General features: G+C 31.1%; 1 long non-coding RNA gene across 1 annotated transcript; it reads right to left on the bottom strand.

The window, feature by feature from the left end:
• Positions 1 to 1,522: 1,522 nt before the first annotated feature.
• On the bottom strand, positions 1,523 to 10,819 carry LOC143055538 (uncharacterized). The gene is made up of 3 exons (XR_012972076.1): positions 10,536 to 10,819; positions 6,218 to 6,373; positions 1,523 to 5,035 (listed from the first exon to the last, which is right to left on the bottom strand). It is a non-coding gene; the product is annotated as an uncharacterized LOC143055538 (long non-coding RNA).
• Between the last annotated feature and the right edge of the window lie 400 nt (positions 10,820 to 11,219).

The raw sequence follows: 11,219 nt of genomic DNA, 5'->3' as shown, positions 1-11,219 counted from the left end.
TATATGACTGTCAAACAGGTGAGAGAATAAGCTAGCTATAAACGAGGTTTAATCCACCATTTTCTACGAAAAAAAGATACTGGTACCATGTTAGAATTCTGACAGTTATTTTCCATTCGTTTGATGTGTTAGAGTTTTGATTTTGCCATTTGTTAAAGGACTTTCTTTTTGAATTTTCCGTGGAGTTCTGTATGTTTGTTATTTTACTTTTTTTTTAAGTCATCGGTGATAACGATTCAAAAACCATTATAATCCAAAAGCCTCTAAATATGTTTTTAAAAAAAATGAATTCATTAGATTAAAATATAGTTTACATAACTGTTCATCATCATCATTTTTACATTTACCCTGTTAAAAACGCGTTTCTATTTATGGTGGTTTCTACGGACATGTTACATCATGAAAAAAGACGACAAAAATCCTTACCTTTTTCTAAACACAGGAACGTGCTGCCAACTCAGGTAAGTAAGTGCCGCAGACTTAAATAAGAGAGGCGATAGAAGAACCCAGATGTATATTAAAACACATAAGTCGAAAAATAAACTGCCAACGCCATGGCTAATAGAGAAAAAAGACCAACCGACTAACAATAGTACACGAAACACAACATAGAAAACTTAAGACTTAGCAACATCAACCCCACCAAAACTGAGGTGATCTCAGGTGCTCCGAAAGGGTAAGCAGATCCTGCTTCACATGTGGCACCTGTTGTGTTGATCATGTTATGACAAACCCAGTACCAAGTCTAATTCAAGTACACATTGTTATATGCTGGTATGCATGCTTTTGAAAAACCACGAAATCAATCATCCACGTAAAGTCAATGTTTTAAAATTGAAAAACACGACAACAAATAAGTCAACAGTAATCAAAATATAAATACTTTTGTTGATCATTTTTTTAAATTTATTTAATAAGTCAGCTTGGATATGACATATCATAGCAACCAGCCGTTATTATTCCATATACAATGATATATTTGTCTGCCAGTCAAAATATTGCCATGTAAATACAACAAAGCATCAACATCATTATCTGCAAGCCGTAAGACTGCTGTATACTTATTTGTAGGGTAAAACCATAACATATAATGTATTGTATAACTGCCATACCTTTATATAATGTCTAAAATATGATGATTGTTTTCGGAATACGTTTGTAAAATTATTAATAAATAAAAGACAAACAACTATCAAAAAGGTTGAATAAAAATGAATGAAGTATGAAGAGACAAAATCAGATTAGTATAATAAATGGAATTGAAACCTATAAATTACAGTGTAATAATTTGATAAAATTAACATCAAATAACCTTCAAATGGAACATGAAGTTATCATTGACAGAACAGAATTACGCTACCATTAAAATCGTGAAATAGAACAAATGAAGTATAAAGTAGTCATTACTGTTACAGTTGAGTCAACAGTCAAAATATAAAAGTCTCGTCATGTAGCTAGCCTCTATAGTTTGGCATTTAAACAGGCATAGTTGGAAATAAAGGTAATGATAAAGAAGAAAAAGTTTAGAAATTGGTCACTCTTTTATTCTTTTAAGACATATAAACGTTTTATTCCTAAATATTTCCTGTATACAATTACCTTAGTCGTCCAGGAACAGGCTAAGGGTCCCTGTTTACAAAATGAACCATCTATCCAGGGGAAATAGAAGGCAATAAAAATCTAGTCCACCTTTTACCTTGGATTTACAAATAGTGTAAAAAATATAACCATATAATGTTAGAAGCATGTAACAGTTCTTTAATTATTTTAAAGTAGTAAGTACATGAAACTAATAAGATAACCACACAAAAGATGTGCATTTACTACAATTAACATGATAGTTTAACTTTTTTATCATTTTTTTTTTATATTTGTATAAATTGTTAACATCGATATTCTTATACGATAAACCATAAAAAAAATGCACTTTGACTCAAGCTTATACTATAATTACTGTCTAAATTTTCATTATTGCCGACTCCAATTTTGTCTTATTAATCATGCTAATGATGTCAACGCATTTCAAAAGAAGAACACATTTTAGATTATTTTTCAAGTTTTGTTTCCAGATATTATCAATATCTTGCGGCGCTTAAGGCGTTTTGCTAAATATTATTGAATTTCTAATTTTCCATAGTGTCCATTTAAAATATATGATAATTATGTTTAAAAAATTAGCATATTTTAGTTCTTCCGTGTTTTCACCTTACATAATGTCCTTTTCAACAAAAGAATAATTAATTCCTTTGTTTGATTTGATAAGTATTTCTTGGAGATTTTTTAAAATTAACTGAGATGTACTACAACTAAAAAATAAATGTTGCAGGGTTTCTATATTACTTTTATTTTGACAAATGTGTCATTTTTCATTTGAAATCTTCATTTTCTTAAACTTTCTTTAGTATATAAAATATTGTGCATGGATCTTCATTCAAATTCTTTTACTTTAATTGTCAATTTTCAAAAGTTTTAATCCCGACCACATATGTTCCAAATATTTCCTCCCACTTAATTTGACATTTTGGAGATACATCTTTATCTAAAACCGTACGAATATATTTGAGTTTTAACTTTGATGGTTTGGTTGTTTAAGTTAATGATTCCAAGGTCATGAAGGTCATTTGATATCTTAATTTACATTTTTTAATGTAAATTCTGGTTTTCGCAAGATTTCAAAATTTGCACGAAATCTTTAGGAAGTGCCTGTTAATTTTAGAAAATTTGGAAATACAATTCTCCGATCAATTAGCTTCCTATAAATTTCTGTACAGCTAATAAAATCTGTAGTTTCTGAATTCCAAATGTCCTGGACAGTTTTGATATCGCTTTTCAAAAAAGAAGAGTAGAACAATGGTTTATTTTTGAAACGAATAGAAGAGTTTCCAAATATTATCGTATTTAAAATAGCACTTTTTTTTAAAGGTGCATCAACATTTTGAATGATCCTGACCACGTATTTATTATTTTCTGATAAACTTGTGGCAGTTGGTTCATATCTAAACCATTTAAACTTGAACACTTACATACAAAAAAGGCATCATTATATTTTTCATCAAATTTCCGCAGCCAATACTTACCGATCGCATTCCAGCTTTCTAATGGCTCCTGAATAACACTATATACAAGTTTTGTTTGTTTCCTTTTTATAAACGTATCTATTCTTACCATTCCCATCCCCTCTTTTATTTTATTCAAACAGCAGACATTTTTGTCTACCTGATTCACTTTTCTGTCCCATATAAAGTTCCGAATTATATTATTCAGCTCTTTCGTATATTTACCCGGAATTCCTCGTATTTCGATCTGGTATGAACAGAGAGAAAGTATCATATTTTTTACTATAAGTGTTTTTCCATACGTGTATACAATTTTTTAATTTTTCTATAATTTTTCTCCAAATACATGTATTATCGTCATCTATTCCATAACCATGACACACTCCTAATGTTTTAACATTGCCTGTGATCCATTTCATTTTATCAAATTTAAATCGGTTTCTTTTAGAAGTCCCTAAAAGTAAGCCATTTGTTTTGTCATAGTTTATTCTAGAACCCGAAGCTTTTTCGTATAAAGACAACATTTTAAAAGTATTTTCTACAGATTTTTCATTTTTATTAAATACCTGGGTGTCATCTGCAAACATACATAATTTAGTTTCTTTAAAGTTCCCTCCATCACCTGGTAATTTTAATCCTTCTACTTTAGTGTTACCCCTAATAGCACATGCCATGGGTTCAGCCTGTATGATATACAAGAGAGGCGCTATTGGACACTCTTGCCTAGCTGAGCGAGTAATCGAAAAGTATTTTGATACAAATCCATTTGTTTTAATACACGTAGTAGCATTGTATAATAGCATTTTATCCAGGCTCTAAATTTATCGCCAAATTCAAATTTCTCCAATACAAAATCTATCCATTCCTATTCAACCCTATCGAACGCTTTAATCCAAAAATAATATAATCCCTTCTTCATCTTCGTTGTCAATATATTCTATGATGTCCTGAAACATTCAGTTAGCCTCGCTTATATTTCTACTTTTAACAAACCCTTTCTGATCGGTATGAATAATTTTAGGCAGTACTATCTTAAGTCTTTCAGGTAGAATCTTTGCAATAATTTTGTAATCACAATTTAGTAGAGTTAGCGGTCTCCAATTTTTCATATTTTTCCTTTCTCCTCCTTTATAAAGTAAGGTTAAGACCCCTTATGTTGAGAGTTACTCAAAATAGTATAATTAAAAATTTCTTGTAGTAAACTAAAGAAATCGTTTTTATTATGTCCCAGTATAAAACATAAAATTCTGATATTATACCATCTTCGCCAGGTGATTTGTTCTGTTTGAGTAATTTTAGTACTTTTTCTACTTCACATATATTTATATCTCTATCTAACAGTTCTTTATCTTCCCTACTTACCTTAAATTGGTCACTCTTATATCATCACGCTTGATCAGAAATGAATATGATATAAATTAAGTTGGTTTTTGGTTTGGTTTTATAATAACTGCCTACAACCTATAAAGACTTAGATTTAATATGGTGTTTCTGTTTTGAACCGGATATCAAGGATATTATCTGTTTTGTTAAAATAACAACTATACCCATTAAATGGTTTATCTAAAATATTTAAAAAAATAATTAAAACACAACTATTTGTTTTTGTGTTTTTGTATTTCTCAACCATGATGCTTTCGTTAGTGTCTCACCCAATCAAGAATAACAAAATATGAAAAGAAATATATAAATTACAAAACAAAACAACAAAAAGATTAAAGTTCAAAGATTCTGTCGTTGATTTTCAAAAGGATGACGTATGTACAAAGATGATAAATTTACAAGAAGTTCTTCAATCTTGTGGTTTCCTTAATTTCTCACCCATCTCCATGCTAGGATGAATATGATACCAGAGAACATCCCTCCGAATCCACCCACAATGCATAACCAAAACGAGTAGTGAAAATTGGAAGCATCCAGCATGTGTCCACCTCTTGAAATTGTAGAGAAGACAATAACCCCGATCAAGGCAATTACTCCTGTAATAAAACAGTATAAATGTTAAACCTATTCATCAATCGATTTGATCAAAAGCATGATTGCTTATGAGAAGCGAGTTTGTCTCGTCGACAAACCAAAGGTTTTTCTGTTTTAAAATCAACAATATAAGTACATTGTATATCATGAAAAACGTGTCTTCCACATGACTGTGAAGAATTTGTTGAGAAAAAGAAGGCGCTAGCTATGGTGTTCTAATACTATTTTTTGCCAATTTTCCAAATTATTGTCATTTCAAAAGGCAAAGTTTCCTGCAAAAAACATTTAGCCGATATAAACCATTTAAAGCGAAACCATTATACGTCAATGACAAAATTATATGATTATATTTTTTTATTTGATCGATGCTGAAATAAGACTATATATTATAAATCAGTTTTAAAAAAAATTGTTTTCATTATGACTAAATACCAGAATATTATTTGTGTGAACTAATTAAAAGATCAAAGCCATTGTTACATTATAGTTCGTTTCTCTGTGTGTTACGTTTCGGTGTTGTGTCTCTATTGTGTCGTAGTTCTCTTATATTTGATACGTTTCCCTCAGTTTTAGTTTGTAACCCGGATTTGGTTTTTTCTCTATCGATTTATGAATTTTGAACAGCGGTATACTACTGTTGCCTTTATTTTTCGCTGATTGCCTGAAAATATGAAAGAGTTAAGTTTGCAATGAGACTAGTTTTCCAAAAGTTTCAAAGATTGAAAAATAAGTTTAAAAAATAGTTCATGGTGGCTTGATGTGATGTTACTATGTGTTGGCCCTGTATTTCAAATTTTTATCGGTATTAAGGTACAACAAGAGGTAAAATAAGTATCTATCAAGATATGGCTAGTCTGATTGGGCAGATACGGTAACTATTTTGAAATGAAGCATTCCAGTCAAGGTAAATAGGGATAAGTCGGAATCAATGCAAAGTATTTCTACTATCACATTTACGACAGAAAATTATGTGTGTAAGTGTTTGTTAACAACTAACTACGATGTGTGTGTGTGTGTGTGTTAATTGGAACAATCAAAACTAATTCAACGCTGTTGGTCAGATAATTACTTATCATTTATTTTTGTTTACATCGGGTATTGACCCGAAGTATTTGAACAGTGTTATATAGGACTATTATAACGGATTTCATTTCAATACGAAAATCACTTCTGTATGTGTGTACCTGCTATTAAGTTCAGTAAGCCTGTAACCACAAACAGTATCCCTCTTTCCGTCAATACAAACATCTTGAGAAAAGCACATATTACCGCTGCTACAAAGGCTAATAGTGCAAGACATTCCAGAGCCTGTGCGGCTTTGAATTGGGCGAGTTGTACACCTGTAAATATGCATACATATACATGTAGTTGTTCCGGACCATATGAGTATTTGGACCATACGCGTATGGTCTTGACCATATGCATATACTCATATGGTCCGACCATACGCGTATGGTCCGACCGTACGTGTATGGTCGGACCATATAAGTATAATACTCGTTTGGTTAGTAACGGGCCTGACCATATGAGTATTTGGACCATATAGGTAATTTTTTTTTAAATTACAATATACAAATTTCAATACTACAAAAACTTTATATAAAAAACAATGATGGTTACATGACAATGTAATATTTTTATAATTCAAATACTACGTAAAATTTAAATGTTGATGCTATAGCTAGTTTTCATCGCTAATTCTTGCATGTAGGCTTGGGGTGACATTAACTTCCACGCGGTGTCGTAGCTTTTTTGTATCTGCAAGTTTTGGTTGTGCACGATACTTCATTTACACCTTTTGTTTGCAATTGAAAAGCTAGCCTTTTTATTGCTGAGTACAATGATACCGAGGTCTTGGGCCATTCCGATATGTCTACGGTGTTTTTAAGAAGCTCTAGATCTCAAATATCATAACATGACTGCATTACACCATATTCACAAGACACCTTAAATAAACTTTGTTACTTTCCAGTGACTTCTTGTGTCACAGTTCATTAAGAAATTTTTGAATTTCATTTTATAAGCCGACATATTGCCAATCACTCGTTAAAACAAATCAGTAATGACCATTGGTAATGACCATCGGTATAACATGTGTTTATTATAGTATTGACAAGTAAGTAAAATTAACTATGTGAAACTTCTAATTTTTATTTAGCTAACCTTTTTATTATAATATAATAATAAAAATTACCTATATGATAGCGTCTTTTTAATGAACGATCATACAATGAAGAGTCTGGAAGTTTTAAAGTAAACTGTAACAGAGTGTTAATTACCCCGACCATACGCGTACGATCGGACCATACGCGTATGGTTGGACCATATGAGTATATGCCCATATGGTCATGACCATACGAGTATGGTCCAAATACTCATATGGTCCGGAACATAGTCAATGGTAACTGATCGTTCATTTTTAATACCCTTAGTCATTCAAACACTCAAATATACAGACAGAAAATTAAATAATAGCGTTGAATGTATAATTTAATCTATATCGGGTAGCTTTTGATTGTCAACATTATGACGTCAATGATGCCTTGTTAATTATATTTTAAGAGAAATTTGAAGAAACAAAATTAACTGTTTTTTTCTTCAAGAAAGAGTTAATACATTGTATTAAATAGAGTTGGCACAATGCATTTCGAAGGTGTTTTAATTGTAAACATTGACACAAGAGACAATGCAATGTATTCAAGCGAGTTGTTGCAAATTACTTCGGAGACGTCTTTCATTTAAGGTTAATGACTTAATGCAACGATTGGCACATGTGACAAGATTTTACCTGCATGAGATATCTGACTTAGTGTCGTTGCTACACTAGGAAGTGGTAGTACATTCACATAGCCCGCACGTCTCAAAGGACGTTCATCTTTAGCGTGATTCAATTAACATTTTGGCTAAATTAGACGCTAACTGCCTGTGACAGTTTTAAGAAAGACGCCTAGTTAACGACTTAAATGCACCCTTCTAACATACGGCTATATTATATATAAGGGCAAAAGTAGTATACCGCTGTTCAAAATTCATAAATCGGTTGAGAAAAAAAAACCAAATCCGGGTTACAAACTAAAACTGAGGGAAACACATCAAGTATTAGAAGAGTGCTTAATTATAATACTGGTCCCTTTGACCTTTTTATTAAATGTACTTTCGGTTTTGCCCGGTCGTAAGTAATTCGTACGGTGCAATTGTTGTTAAATCAAGGTCTGAGGTCAAAACAGAATATTCCTAAATTTTGCTAGAATAAAACAAAATGCCCTTTTCTGGTCCTTTAAAATATTTGTTTTCTAAAACTTATCTGAACCTTATAAAACAAAATAACATAAATCCAAAATCAAATGAGAACTTAAATGTTGATTGCGCAAAATTAACAGATAATTGAAAAAAAGCTGAATGTTTCCTTAGGTTAGAATAAATTATGTAAAAAAATCGAATTTATTTATCGTGTTTAGGCCTAGATTATTTTTTTAATATTTTAAACTGCAATTAATATGGTGAAGTTCATGATGCAGCCTTCTAATGACGCTTTTGTGGTTGCCCTAAAAAACATCTGCAAAAAGGGATCGTTTTGCATTTTTTGGCTAGATTATATTTTCAATATCGGCAGAAAATGATTAACTATATTTGAAAAAGGGTAAATATTTCGCATCTCCCATGACATTTAATATCAGTCGGAACAGAAAGTTGTATTTCAACTAACATCATTTGATATTGCATGCTATGAAACTTTTGCCTAAGCACACCTGGTTGACTTACTAGGAAAGCGATTGCGTGATGTTGACATATTCAACTATCTCAGTCACAATTACGTTCTATAATTCTGCATGTTTCTTGTTTATATAGGATTTTGTAAATATACTAGCTACCATGTGGTGAATGATTTAGAAAATTGAAAAATGTGGACATGTGATCTCAGTTAACCTCTATTCTTTTATTACTTTAGAATAATTTCATTCAGAATCTAGCAAAACTAATGTACATAGGTCATGTCACAATTTACACTGTGATTATATGCTATGTTTGTTTCCTTTGATCACGTCTGTGTTCTGACTTAATCAAGCAACGTACTAGGGTATTTTTAGAATGACATATGTGACAAGTTTAATTGCAATATAAACATTGAAATAAAATTGAATTATTTGCATGAACAAAATTAATGTCGAACATCGCCTACGTTTTGAATCAATTTGGTCTGCATTTTTTTTATCGGAACTTCGAATTTGATCAAATCAAACAAAATGTATCCACTCCCAAAAACATTTTATTCTATGCTACTACAAAATAATACAATGACTGAAAACGTATGCATTCAACAGTTATTTGATAACCATCATAAAAATCGTACAAAACATCTTTTCACAAGTCGAGCTAAGGCGTATAAATATTTATCGTGTGTGCGAGAGACAGTTTCTAAACTAATACAATTCCTAAAAACGCGAGGTTAGGCGGTAAAATACACAATGTAGCAAAAATGTTATGATCGTTTTATCTATGTAGCCCGTTCATTTTCAGTAATACACGTTAAGCCATTATTGCTATATATACTGAACTGTAAAAGTCACGTGATGCCCGCGATAGTTGGATAGGGTTTGTAAGGACACCAGGAGTCGTCAGAATATATGCATGGTGCTACTTTCACAATACATCTGGCAATAATTTATTTAGTCATGTCAATTATCAAATTATGGATGAATAAAAGTTGTTTTTCCAAATATATATACATTTTTTTGACACTAAATGAAAATATTGTATGCCATGCTTGCTATTACACTTTGTGCTATTTAGATATCACATGGTAATATGTTTCGAAATACTGTAAGATGTCGTCATGTCGATAATCGATAGTCGAATTTAAACATTTATTTTTATTACTTAAAAAATAAAACGTTAATATTTATGAATGTATGCATATTTCTTTTGAGTAAACATAATATATATTTTTATCCTTTTGCAAGTATCCCTTTAACATGTTTAAGAACAAACGAATGAATGTAAACAGCAAAACGTGAGTGAAACTCAAATTCGTCGACAGTTTAAGTATTTTATTCTATCCATCTATGCATCTATGCAAAAACACATTTATAGTCTAATAATCAGGAATTGAACAAAATCGAGCACACTCCTAACAGTAGAGTTCATATAGTGTGAAATATGCATGTGCAAAACATTCATTTGGGATATATGTAAACGCAATACTATGGAACTGAGGGTAGTGAAATAGAATTGGTTATAGTTTGAAGTCGTCCGCCTGTTTCAATAGTACGGATTAAATCAAGTTATGATGGAGAAAATATAGCTACATTTATCTAATTGACTAGGATATATGTAATGCAAGCACACAATAAATTTACATTATCGAGTAACAAAACATCATCAATATCTCAAAATGAAATAATGAAAATCGAGTCGATAATCTGTTTTCAAAGTCAAAGTGTGAAATGCGTGTAGCTACGGTTCAGGAAAAGAGAAATTTTGTTAAAAAAATAAAGGAAATACCTGTGATGTCAGAACATAGTTCCCTTTCATATGCTAGTTCACATTCTTGCCATAGTCCAACATGACCAATTTTGACACCTACTACATTCTTTATTATGTACCAATATGTGGTTGAAAATCCTATAATATGAAAAATCAAGGATGCAACACTTATAATACTCCCTCCAATTACCATAGGTGGAACTTCTGCTAAAGATACCGACATTTTGTCACGTTTTAATTTCCGGTAACGTTTCAAACGGAGTCTAAAATATAATGTGTATCGAATGATGTTTACAAAACTAAATAGTTACCTGAAGTAGAGGTCTTCATGCAGGAAGATTTAAATTCAACAGTCAATCGAACAATTGTATTATCATGTTTTTATCATGTGAAGAATTTTCAAATCTTAATCACTAATGTATTTGTTTAGGCAGAAATTTTTTATTACGTTTATCTCAAACAAGGAAAATATTTTAGTGTTTATGGTTTTATATCGGCACCTATTTATTTGTTGAGTGTGGTGAAAATGAAATAATAACTCAACATATTTAATGATAGAATACCTTTTCGATGTTTCAAGTTGTTTATTTTATTCATAACATAATATTTGTTTTTCCTTTTGCAATTATCAATAATGTAATTTTATAATACATATGATTACTCGACGGATGCCGCATGTGGACCAGGATCTGCTTATCCTTC

Source organism: Mytilus galloprovincialis, chromosome 12 (genome assembly GCF_965363235.1).
Source record: "Mytilus galloprovincialis chromosome 12, xbMytGall1.hap1.1, whole genome shotgun sequence".
NCBI lineage: Eukaryota > Metazoa > Mollusca > Bivalvia > Mytilida > Mytilidae > Mytilus > Mytilus galloprovincialis.
The sequence above is the reverse complement of the archived record's forward strand: the minus strand, read 5'-3'. Positions and strand labels throughout refer to the sequence as shown.